The sequence below is a fragment of the Leptodactylus fuscus genome, chromosome 2 (genome assembly GCF_031893055.1).
Source record: "Leptodactylus fuscus isolate aLepFus1 chromosome 2, aLepFus1.hap2, whole genome shotgun sequence".
Lineage (NCBI taxonomy): Eukaryota > Metazoa > Chordata > Amphibia > Anura > Leptodactylidae > Leptodactylus > Leptodactylus fuscus.
This window is the reverse complement of record NC_134266.1, coordinates 75,631,718-75,644,707: the sequence shown is the minus strand read 5'-3', so window position 1 is coordinate 75,644,707 and position 12,990 is coordinate 75,631,718.

The window sequence follows — 12,990 nt, the reverse complement described above, 5'->3', positions numbered from 1 at the left end:
TTCCCTTCACTTTCAGGGGCATAGAGTTTGGACCTTTGATAATTTTTACTCCAATGGAGCCATGTATATCTCATGTATTTCTTTATTTTTATTCACATAACAGTCACCACAGCCAATTTCAAATATTCCTTTTTTAGGCTAAGATCCCACGTTGAATAAACACAGTTTCTTTTGTTGCCGATTTTGTTGTGTTTTTTTGAGCCAAAGTCAGTAGTAGACTAAGGAAAAGGCAGAAGTATAAGAGCTTTCTATATATTTCCCTTTCCTTTTGTAGCCATTCTTGGCTTTGGCTCAAAAAACCGAAGCAAAATCTGCAACAAAAGAAACTGCGTTTCCGCAACGTGAGGCCTCAGTCTTAATTCCCCACCTTCCAAAAGCATTTTTTTTTTCATTCAGAGACCTACAAGTGCTTAATTTTTGTGGGACAAATTGTACTTCATAATGGTACAATTTAACATTCGGTACAATGTATGGGGTGGAATCGGAGAAAAACTGCAACTGACGTTGTTATGGGCTTTGTTTTTATAGAGCTCACGGAAAATGTATACAGTTTTTAGGTTTTAAAACCTTAAAAAGTACTATATACTGTCCATAATCTGACACCTGTAACTTTTTATTGTTATGTACATAGGGCTTTTTTGTGGGATCAGATGTACTTTTTTTTTTATTTACCATTTTGGGTAATGTATGATGTTTTGCTTTTTATTAAAATAGGAAGTGAAACGGTTAAAAACGAAAATGAAAAAGCGGTTTGGCTCCTTTAGATTTTTTTCCAACACGTTTTAGTTTGTAGATTAGGCATTTCATGGGGATACCTAATATGTACATTTTATATTATATATATGTTTTTTTTTATATCTGATGTATGAGAATGGGGTGTTGTGAACTTTAAAAACAAATAAAAAATCAGGTTTGAACAAAGCCTCAGACCGGTTAATGCCAGGCACTGATTGTGGGCATTACTCCTGTGTCTCTGCTGTATATTAAGTGCCCCTGAGCCCTCATCCGCTGTAACAGTATTCTAAATGTCAGAAAGTGCTCAAAGGGGTTGTCCGAGATAAATATAAATTCCTTGTTAGGGTGGGAACTAAACATGGGACAGGGCAAGCAATATAGGGTTTGATATTATGAATACTTCTGTTAACCCTTACTGGTAACTCCCAGTTCCCGGAGTACCCCACTTATATCTTTTCACAAGTTGAAACCCATCATCCAGTAAGACCTTTACATATTTATTTCATTAATGGTTGGTCTGAGGTATCAAAATCATATTGGACCCTAGGTCCCTAATCTACTGTAGTATACTTACTGTTTTTTTGTTTTAGATATCCTGTTACACGTTGTTATTGGGTTGTTTTGCTGCTGCCCATTTAGGTAGTGTGCAGTTTAACGGTCTATTAAAAGTTACTTTTAATTATTTAAGGTATCTGTTTCCTATCTGTAATACGTATTACATGACCACCTTAACCTAGGGAAGATTGAATTACACCAAGTTTACACTGTGCGGAAGCGCAACTGCTCATGATGGGCTCAATGCTAAAGGTTTGTTGGGATAACGATATACAGTTAGTATGGTTGAAGGATAAAATGCTATGACATAATGAAAAATAAAAAGATTGTTAAAATATGTGTATTAATGCTTCAGAAAGCAGGTACATCTCCTGTGATTTCAGCTTCCGGGCTCCACATTCCCCTACTTGTGCATTACGCATATATGTGCAATCAGCCACCTCTGGAGAAAATGCTGATTAAGATGTGGAATAGCAGAAATGGATGAATTAGTCTCTAGAGGGATTTTCAGTAAGTTTTTTTTATGTCTCAAAACTTTCAAACTTTGTGGTACAGTTGCAGTCAAAAAGCTTGTTTAGAAGCTAATGGGTTAAGGTTGTCAAGCTAGGTGTTAGCATGCTATCATGTATATCCATACATTAACGCAGGCCTATTAAAAAGCAGCAGGGGGACCAATGGGGTGCTTTTTAATAGGCCATTACTGGCCAGCTTACTTAACCTGGTAACGGCCAATATTAACTTACTGATTCTCATCCTTGCCCACTGCAGCCTTCCTACACTTACTCTTCAGGGAGCTCACATAATGTTATCAAATTTGAATGTAACATGTGGAGAACAGGGCTCCTTGGAGGCTTAAAGGAGTAATTCAGTAGCTACCATAGCAGCCTAGTCACTGTAGGGGCACTTTTACTGTATGGGGGCATGAGAACTCCCAAATTACACCTTTTCCGTTAGCGACAAATTTATAAAAATCTGCTCATGGAATTTGACCCTGTCCGAATAAAGGCAAAATAGAGTGGTATTCTTATCGAAATTTCGCTTCAAATTCACCATAAAAATGTGCTTCAGATTCTTTGTCCAAATCTCCGTCAGTTTTTGTCAAGCAGAAAAAATCAGCTTCAAATTCCAGAAGCAGAAACTTTCTGCTCAATAAATTCAGAGGCAAATTTGTATGTGTGAACACCCCCTAACAACTGAAATTACTTTAGTTAACAAGAAGTATAAAATGAAGTGCAACTCTTAGGGTAAGTTCACACAGAGTTTTTTGGTCAGGGTTTTGAGACCCTAATCGCCTGAAAACCCTGACCAAAAAGACGGCATTGAAATCAATGGGAGCCGCTCAGGAGCTTTTACCGGGAGCCGTTTCTTCCGGCTCCCAGAAAAATGAAGCGAGATGCTCATTCTTCGGGCCAAGTCGCCTCACGATTCAGCCTGAAGAAACTTCACCCTTCAGACTAGGCCCATTCATTAGGCCTAATCCGGAGCGGAGTGTGCGGCTGGATGCCGATGCAGTGCACCGGCTTTTAGTCGCGGCGACCCATTTTTTGGACGGCCTGAAGAATGAACACCTCGCTACTTTGTTATTATTATTATTGTTTATTTATATAGCACCATTAATTCCATGGTGCTTTACATTTGGGGGTTACATACAATACACAAAATATACAGGTACATATCATACTAACAGTGATCAGCTGGCACAGTGGGGTAGAGGGCCCTGCCCGCGAGGGCTTACAATCTATGAGGGAAGGGGGGTAGAGACAGAAGGAGAGGGGGAGACTGTACAGATGGTGGTGCGGAATCTGGATAAGCGGATAGTGTTATTGGAGGTTGTAGGCCTTCCTGAATAGGTGAGTCTTCAGGGCCTTCTTGAATCCTGTGATTGTGGGGGTCAGTCTTATGTGTCGTGGTAAGGAGTTCCAGAGTATGGGGGATGCACGGGAGAAGTCTTGGAGACGGTTGTGTGAGGAGCGGATGAGGGCAGAGCGGAGTAGGAGGTCGTTGGAGGATCTGAGGTTACGTGTGGGCAGGTAGCGGGAGATGAGGTCAGAGATATATGGAGGGGACAGGTTGTGGATGGCTTTGTACGTTAGCGTTAGTAGCTTGAACTCAATTCGCTGGGCTATGGGTAACCAGTGGAGGGACTGGCAGAGGGGAGCAGCTGATGAAGATCGGGGGGATGAGGTGGATTAAGCAAGCAGCACAGTTTAAGGTGGACTGGAGGGGGGCGAGGGTGTTAGCCGGGAGTCCATGCAGAAGGGTGTTGCAGTAGTTTAAGCGGGAGATTATGAGGGCCTGGACGAGCATCTTGGTAGTTTCTGGGGTGAGGAAGGAGCGGATTTGGTGGATGTTCTTGAGCTGGAGGCGACAAGAGGTGTTGAGGGTTTGAATATGTGGTTTGAAGGATAAGTCGGAGTCCAGGGTTACCCCAAGGCATCGGACCTGTGGGACAGGGGTAAGTGGGGTTCCATTAACTTTGATAGATGGGTCAGGTGGAGGGGCCATACAGGATGGGTTGAAGATGATAAACTCTGTTTTCTCCATGTTGAGTTTGAGAAAGCGGGAGGAGAGGAAGGAGGCTACGGCCGCTAGACAATCTGGAATTCTGGCCAGCAGGGAGGTAATGTCTGGTCCAGAGATATATATTTGGGTGTTGTCGGCATAGCAATGGTACTGAAAGCCATGAGATTCTATGAGCTGGCCCAGGCCAAGGGTGTAGATGGAGAACAGGAGGGGTCCTAGGACGGAGCCTTGGGGGACACCTACAGAGAGAGGGCGTGGTGAGGAGGTGGTGTGCGAGTGGGAGATGCTGAATGTGCGGTCGGAGAGGTATGAGGAGATCCAGGAATGGGCCAGGTCTGAGATACCAAGGGATGAGAGAATTTCTAACAGGAGGGAGTGGTCAACTGTGTCAAAGGCAGAGGAGAGGTCGAGGAGGAGGAGGACAGAGTAATGGCGCTTGGCTTTGGCGGTTAGCAGGTCGTTAGTGCCTTTTGTTAGGGCAGTTTCAGTGGAGTGCCGGGGTCTGAAGCCTGACTGAAGTCTGTCAAAGAGCAGGTTGGACGAGAGATAGGAGGAGAGTTCTGAGTGGACGTGTTGCTCAAGAAGTTTTGAGGCGTACGGGAGTAGTGAGATGGGACGATAGTTGGCAGGAGAGGACGGGTCGAGGGACGGTTTCTTAAGTATAGGAGTGACAGTGGCGTGTTTGAAGGCTGAGAGGAAGGATCCATTGGTTAGGGATAGATTGAAGAGATGGATTAGGGCTGGAGTGATAACTTCAGTGAGCTTGGGGATGAGATGTGATTGAATCGGGTCGAGCGCGCAGGAGGTGAGGTGGGATTTGGAGATTAGGGAGGAGAGTTTTTCATCAGTGATGGAGGAGAAACAGGTCAGGGATGGGGAGCAGCGAGTAGTTGGGTGGATGGATTGTCGGGGGAGTAGGGTGAGGCTGTCTCTGATGGTGTCAATTTTAGTTTTAAAGTAGGAGGCGAAGTCGTCAGCTGAGATAAGTGATGTCGGAGGGGGGGCGGGAGGACGGAGGAGGGAGTTGAAGGTGGAGAATAGTTGTTTGGGGTTGCGAGAGAGTGCGGATATGAGTGTGGTGAAGTAGACCTGCTTGGCGGCGGTGAGTGCGTTCTTAAATGTGAGAACTGCCTCTTTGTACCTGAGGAAGTCCTCCTGGGAGTGGCTTTTCTTCCAGAGGCGCTCTGCAACCCGCGAGGAACGTCTCAGTTTTTTAGTCTGGTCGGTGTGCCAGGGTTGTCTATTGGTTGGTCGGGCTCTGGAGTTTGTGTAGGGGGCTACAGAATCAAGGGCTGAGGTAATGGTGGTATTATAGAAGGCAGCAGCGGCATCTGTGTCCTGGATTGAGGATATGTCAGCGAGTGGTAGGAGAGAGTCTGAGAGGGTGCAGGTGTCAAGGCGGTTGAGGTTCCTGCGGGGGCGTGGTGGTTTAGAGAGTGGGGGGTCCGTTGGAGAAGAGAGGGCAGAGAACGTCAGCAGGTTGTGGTCAGAGAGTGTGGATGCAGAGTTAGAGAGGTTGCATATGGAGCAGAGGCGGGTGAATATTAGGTCTAGTGTGCCCCCCTTTGTGTGGGTGGCAGAAGAGGACCAGAGGGAGAGACCAAAGGAGGTGGTGAGGGACAAGAGACTGGAGGCGGAAGGGTGGTCTGTGTTAATGGGCATGTTGAAATCCCCCATGATGATAGTGGGGGTGTCTGTAGATAGGAAGTGTGTGAGCCAGGTGGTGAAGTGGTCGATAAAGGCAGCGGTAGGTCCTGGCGGTCGGTATATGACGGCCAGTCGGAGGTTGGCGGGTGAGTAGATACGAACAGAATACACTTCAAAGTGTTCTGGGAGCTCCTGGAAAAAACTCCAAACTCCCATTGATTTCAATAGAAGCAGTCTTTTTAGTCAGGATTTTGAGGTGGATACGGCCTCAAAATCCTGACCAAAAATCTCCATGTGAACTTACCCTTAGGCCAGGTTCAGAAGGGATTTTTTTTTTTTTTTTAAATCAATGGGAGTCAATCATTTCCTTTTCATTTCCGGGAACAAACCACTTGCAGAAATGCAAAGCCATAATTACACATAAATATTATAAGTAATAAATTGTATGCGATGTACTGTAAATTGTAAAATGATTATTATTATAGTAACATATTCCTCTAGTCAGGGGTGAACTTAGCCTCTCTGCTGCCTGTGGCAAACTATAGAAAGGCACCCCCCCTCAGCCCAAAAAAGATGCACAATCTGACCACCCAGTGGTGAACCTAGCCTTTCTGCTGCCTGAGGCGGATGATCAAAAGACGCCTACCCCCCCCCAAACTGAATACCTGGGGGTGTTAATCTTTTGATTGTCCGCCTCAGGCAGCGGGGGGAGGGGGGGCTAGTGGTAACATTACAGTGAATACAATGCAATGCAGTAATATATTTTGAGCAGTAATACTTACAGGAAACGTCTTCCCACATTTCCCATCTCTTCCCTTTGGACCGCCATGACCACTTCTTCCAGCTGCGACTTGACTCTGAATTCAGCGCACTGTTGGCTTTCTAACCTTTCACCACCTGTGCCTCAGGTGGTGAAAGGTCCTCTTTAAGGCCAGTGCCCCACATTGTGAAAACACTGTCTTTTGGCCACAGCAAAAACACTGCAGCTAAAAACGTGGTGTTTTACAGTACCTGCAAAGTGGAGGGGATTCTGGCTAATCCCATACACACATTGCACAAAAAAATGCAGCAAAATCTGCATCAAAAAAATCTGATTTTCCGTAATGTGACACACAGCGTTTATGGCGGCTGCTGAAAGTGCCAGCAAAGTGAAAAAAATGTAATCATTAATCTCATCCACAGTAGGTTAACTTTAGCTGCGGAGTTGCGAGCTTTACCACATATTTTAATAGGGAAAGTAAGGGCAGAGAAAAAATCAGTAAAAGCTCAATGAAAAACACTGCTGGAAAAAACCTGTTTTTGCAGTATTTTTTTCTCCAGTGTTGTTCTTTGCAGCATTTTGCTGTGCTTGGCCTAATCCTTAGGCTAAGACCCCACGGGTCGTCCCACAGCAAAAAAGCACTGCGGGAAAAACCGCGGCAGCAATGCATCGCGGTTCTTCCCGCAGCGCTTTAGACGGAAAGTTTGCAGAGGTTTCCTCTGCGGACTTTCTGTTACAATTATACCTATGGGGAATCTGTCGGCATTTCCATAGGTATAATTGACAAAACCGTTTTGGAAATCGCGGTGTGTCCGCACCAGTTTTTACCACAAAGTGGGCATGGGATTCGCTAGTATTCCATCCACTTTTTCCTGACTGTAAAATGCCAAGATTTTTCCCATGGGGCCCTGGCCTTAAGGAGGTTGTTCAGGAACTACAGGTTTCAGCAAGGAGGCAGGTTGTTCAGGAACTACAGGTTTCAGCAAGGAGGCTGGGGAGAGTGAAAAATAAAACCCACACTCACCTGTCCCTGGTCCTTCCACCCTTGTCTGATCCAGCGGCGCCCCAGGGCTTGTTCCAGCAGCAGTTCTCGCCACACGTAACCAATGAGGCCAAACAGGAGCCACAGCAGCCTAAAGAAAGGAACCGGGATGTCTCACATACGTCATCTGTGATGTCATGTGTCCTTTCCTTTGGCTAATGATTGGCCTGATTGGACTTCTGCCAGAAAACCCCCCGTCTCTGGAGACATTAGGGACAGGTGAGTAGGGGTTTTCTTTTTATTATTTTGCACCTTCCCTGACCTCCTTCAAGAGAACTGTAATTCCTAGTAACCCCTTTAACATCTAAATATACTGAGACTTTTCTCTCCACATTTTTTGTGCGGAAACCGCACGGACCCCATTATAGTCTATGCAGCCCGTGGGTTTCCTGAAGGTAACCGCTTTTTAATGCGTATAGGTTTCTGTTTGGGGGGGTCCCCAAGCAGACTCCCTAAACTGAAACCTGAGCACAGATGTGAACCGGGCCTAAACATCACATTGTAAAATACAATTCTAGTATGTATAATGGTAGACATGTATAGAAGCAAATACAGACAGACAGACAGACAGACAGACAGACAGACAGACAGACAGACAGATAGATAGATAGATAGATAGATAGATAGATAGATAGACAGACAGACATTGATTGGCTGTATATATCTACACATATACCCATTTATTCACACACATACATTCATATACAGCATAGACACACACCTATCTACACACATTCAGGACTCACACAGTATATAAAACACATAATGTAAACTAATATAAAAATCTACATATTTTACCCAAGAATATACTTACCTTTGGGTGAATTGCTGGGTGCACAGGACATGGGAGGGAACTCATCTGCAGCTCTGCCTGGCAGTGAAGAGAGCAGCTACATCTGCAGGACATCTCCTCTCACACTCCAATGCTAGGATGAGGGGGAGGGGCGGAACAGAAAGCTGCTGTGTGCCAGGGAAATTTTACAAGCAGCGATCGGCAGCCCCTGCATCTGCCAGTGATTTATCTTCCGCTGATCTAGTCCTGAGTATCACAGCACCAGAACTGGCCACATGCTGCAGCGTGATCCGGACACTTGCTTTTCTTGTATGGGACTGGCTTCTTTACCAAGTGCGTGCCCTGGGTGGAACTGGTTGTGGTGCAAGAGGCAGCGGCTCAGCAGCGCAGTCCCATCCAAGAAAAGCAAGTGTCTGGATCACACTGCAGCATGTGGCCAGTTCTGATGCTGTGATACTCAGGACTAGATCGGCAGCAGATAAATCAAATTGTCCCAGCTGCCGCCCCCTCCAAAGTGCCGCCTGAGGCCATCGCCTAAGCTCGCCTCATTAGAGATGCGACCCTGTGACCACCCATACGGTATATAACCCCCTTTTTCTGGCCACCCACACAGTATAAAACTCCCTTTTTCTGGTCCACCACACGGTATATGACCCCCTTTTTTGTCCCCCATAGTATATGACGCTGCTTTTTATTGCCCCCTCCCACAGTATATGACCCCCTTTATATGGCCCTCACCAGAATATGCCCCCCTTTTTATGGCACCCACACTGTATATGACCCCTTTTTATAGCCCACACACTGTATATGACCCCCTTTTTTCTCCTCCACACACATAGTTTAGGACCCCCTTTATATTTATAACCCACATGCAGTATATGACAACATTTTTTCCATCCACCAACCATTAAGTTTAGGAGTCCCTCCCCCACATACACACAGAGCATATCATGTTATGCGTTACCTATTGTATTATTGCAATAGGTAGCAGTCGATAATTTTTATTCACCTCTTCACACTCCTGTACAGGCCACCCTTGGCTGCCGCCTCCAGGGTGTTGTAGCCAATGCTTAAGTACGCCATCATGCTGTATGTATCGTCCTGGCATTCTTCAGCATTGTGATATAAAAACAGCGGCACCTTGAAGTCGCAGCAGAGGCATTCTTGCACAGGACCTTGGATGAGTGAATAAAAATTATCAGCTACTATCTATTGCAATAATATAATGTGTAGTGGCCGATTAAAAATAAATAAATAAAAATATATATATCTGTAATATGTTACATACCTATTCTTATTAAATTTAATTCAATCAGTGTAAACAATGCTATGATTTTGACCCAATAACCAACCATATATTCATCATATTTTCTCTAATAAATATAAAGTCATTGTTCCTTTAAGAAAATGTTCAGTACGCTAGACGCGCCCCATATGAGTCACTCTGTCACTAGCTTAACAATTCTCTAGCTGCACCTTAATACCGTATTTACCTGAATAGAAGAATACTGTTTCTTCGTACACTCGGGAGAAATTAAACAAAATGAATGACTAAAATAATTTTCCTCTGTGTTCAAAATAGCAAAGTGGAAAAGTTTACTTAATAAGTGGCAAATATGGCACTAAGTAAAGTTCAATGGTTATGGAGTTATAAAATAAAGTAGATTTTATAGACCAGACTAATAAGTAATTTTAGAAATGCCTAGTAATATCAGTAATGTCAGATTCATTGCTAGGCTTTAAAGCCTCTACCCAAGGCAAAGGTTCAGCTTACTGCCAACACACTATATTCACATGACTGTTGTAAAAAAGAATGGCCATAAGAAACAGATGAAATGGTCTGTTCTTCAAGGGCGTTTTTCATCTATAGGGCACCTGTTTTCACTGACTCCTTATAGACTTTAGTCTATTTAGGGATCTGTGAAAATGAAGAAAAATAGAACATGTTCTATTTTTCGATGGACCATTCATATTGTCTGCCAAAAAACCCCACACATATGAATAGCGCCACAGACTCACTTTGTTTTCAAAAACGGTTGTGTGAGGCCTGTTTCACAATGGCCTGTTTTAACTTTCTTGTAAATAAGGTAGATCTCTATCTAAATACATAAAAGTGGCTTGTTGGTGTCCCCTGGCAATCAGTACATGGGGCACATGCTCCAGTTGCCCCACCCAGCTATTCCATGGTAATGCAGTTATATTAATATAGTGTAGTGTATATATAATATGAGCTTTAGGCCGGGTTCACACGGAGTTACGTGCCGCGAGATTTGGCACGTAGACGCCGCGTGACCCTTTGCGTGCCGTACACGCTCCCATTCATTTCAATGGGAGCGGGGAGCGTATGCGCCGCGCTAGTTTGCGGCCGTGCATTTATTCACGGCCGCAAACTAGCGCGGCGCATACGCTCCCCGCTCCCATTGAAATGAATGGGAGCGTGTACGGCACGCAAAGGGTCACGCGGCGTCTACGTGCCAAATCTCGCGGCACGTAACTCCGTGTGAACCCGGCCTTAGGCTAAGGCCCCATAGGCCTCCCGCAGGAAAAAAAAGCGCTGCAACATATCACAGTTCTTCCAGCAGCGCTTTAGACAGAAAGTTCCCAGGTTGTCTCTGCAGACCTTCTGTTTCGATTATACCTATGGGGAAACTGGCGGAGTTTCTGTAACCCTTCGTTCACATCTGCATTGGTATTCCGTTTGGGGGAGTCCGCATGGGGAACCCCCCCCCCCCCCAATGGAATACTAAACACATTTGCAAGTGCTGTGCAGTGAAAGCACACGGACCCCATAGACTATAATGGGGGCAGTGTACTTGCCGCCAGATCTCTGTACAGAACATGCGGACAGGAAAGTAGTTCACTATCCACTTTCCTGTCAGCATGATTAGTGCGGCAGTGCGCGGCAAGCACTCGCACCCCATTATACTCTTTGGGGTCCATGTGCTTTCACTGCACACCGCTTGCAAATGTGTTTGGTATTCCATTTGGGGGGTCCCCATGTGGACTCCCCCGAAAAGAATACAAACGCAGATGTGAACGAGAGATAAGTATAATTGACATGCTGCAATTTCCAAGACCATGCCGTTTTTGGAAACCGCGGCATGTCCACACCGCGGTTTTTACCACAAAGTGGGCATAGAATTCGCTAGAATCCCATCCACTTTGCCCTGGCTTTAAAACGCCGTGATTTTTCCCGTGGCGTTTCCATCCTGTGGGGCCTTGTCCTCAGAAAAAAGACTGGCTAAACCCCCTGAGATTATGATAAGAGACTTAAGATAAGAGATCTTATATCCCACTTTATTATTGTTACTATTATTATTTTTTATTTATATAGCACCATTAATTCCATGGTGCTTTACATTTGGGGGTTACATATAATACACAAAATATACAGGTAGATATAATACTAACAATGACGGACTGGCACAGTGGGGTAGAGGGCCCTGCCTGCGAGGGCTTACAATCTATGGTTATAATGTACATGCAGTTGTAAAAGCAATGAAGGGTGCCCATTTTTTAGTTTGATCTTTGGACTTGGGAGCGGGTCACATGAAGTAATGATCACAGCACCGACCTGAGAGAGCACAAGTCAAGAAGTGGAAAGTAAAATAGAGCCAGTGCATGAAAAGTAATGCCAATGATCAAACAGAAGAATCTTGGGCGACATAAGACTAGGACCGGATAGTAATTCTGGCCATAACACCTATTATGCATTCAAAGATCACGTTGCCCGTCTTACATCCTCACACATACTGTAAGTGAAGGGGTCACACAGCTCCAAATTGGGTTCTGCAGCAGAATATAACCAGAGCATGAAATGGGACCCCTTCACTTTCATTATTTGTAATCTTGCAGAACAACACAGCAATCTTTGGTCAAACAGCAAGTGTGACAGCCCTGGCTAAATCCCACAAAACCTGTACAGACAAAAATATAATCCCAGTGGAGTGTGAGGAAAACGAGGAGAGGTTATTATTAATCCCATTTAGCCACCTGGGACACCACGGAGACGGCATTACCTCCCGTGGGAGACAAGGGCAGCAGTAGATCACAAAGAACAGAAATGAAGGATCCAGGATATCCTTTACTAAGGCTCATTTGCATCAGTATTTGTGTGGCAGATATCCAGTGTTCTAGCAGCTTAGATTTTTCTACTTTACCACATTTGTGGTTTTATTTTATTTTTAAAGCTATGCCAAGAAGCAAATTGTGTTTTCATGTTGGCTTCTGTTCTGTATTCCTGTTTCTTAGACGTGTGATCACCGAGGATCGCTGGGAGATGATTTTTTTTTTTTTTACTTCTGCTCACTTTTCCTTTAGAAATCGGCACCTAATTATTAAGCTGGTGACAGATGCCATTACTAAATTATTAACACAGTGAAGAAGTATTCTTTCCGGGAACGCTCCAATACATTTGCAATTAAATAACGTTCATTCTCAGCGGATTCCAATCTATCTTGTTTTACTTACCTGCACACGTTCCTGCTCACTTCTTATACAGTACAAGGCTCTGCGTTTTAGCATTTTTCATTAAACAGGATGAGCTCATCCTGGATTTATTTTGTGCCTGTGAATTTCCCTTGTGATATACCAGCTTACAAAGCAAACACCTGCCAATGTGAGGCTGGAGAGTCATCTGTACAGTTTACATACAATTCATTCAGCTCAGTTACGTAGCAGCTACTACATCAACACTGCCCGCCGCTTTGTCTATGCAAATGTCTCAGCACAATGGAAAGTACAGCAGATGAAACCAACATATAAAGTAGGATCTCACGTTCAGAGAAAACACATCTAGACCTAGGCCCCACTTGCAGAAATGCAGCTTTTCTTTTTTTTTTTTTTGCAGATTTTACTGTTTTTTGAGCCAAAGCCCGGAATGGAGTTATAGGAAGGGAAAAGTATAAATGATTACGATATATTTCCCATTTCTTT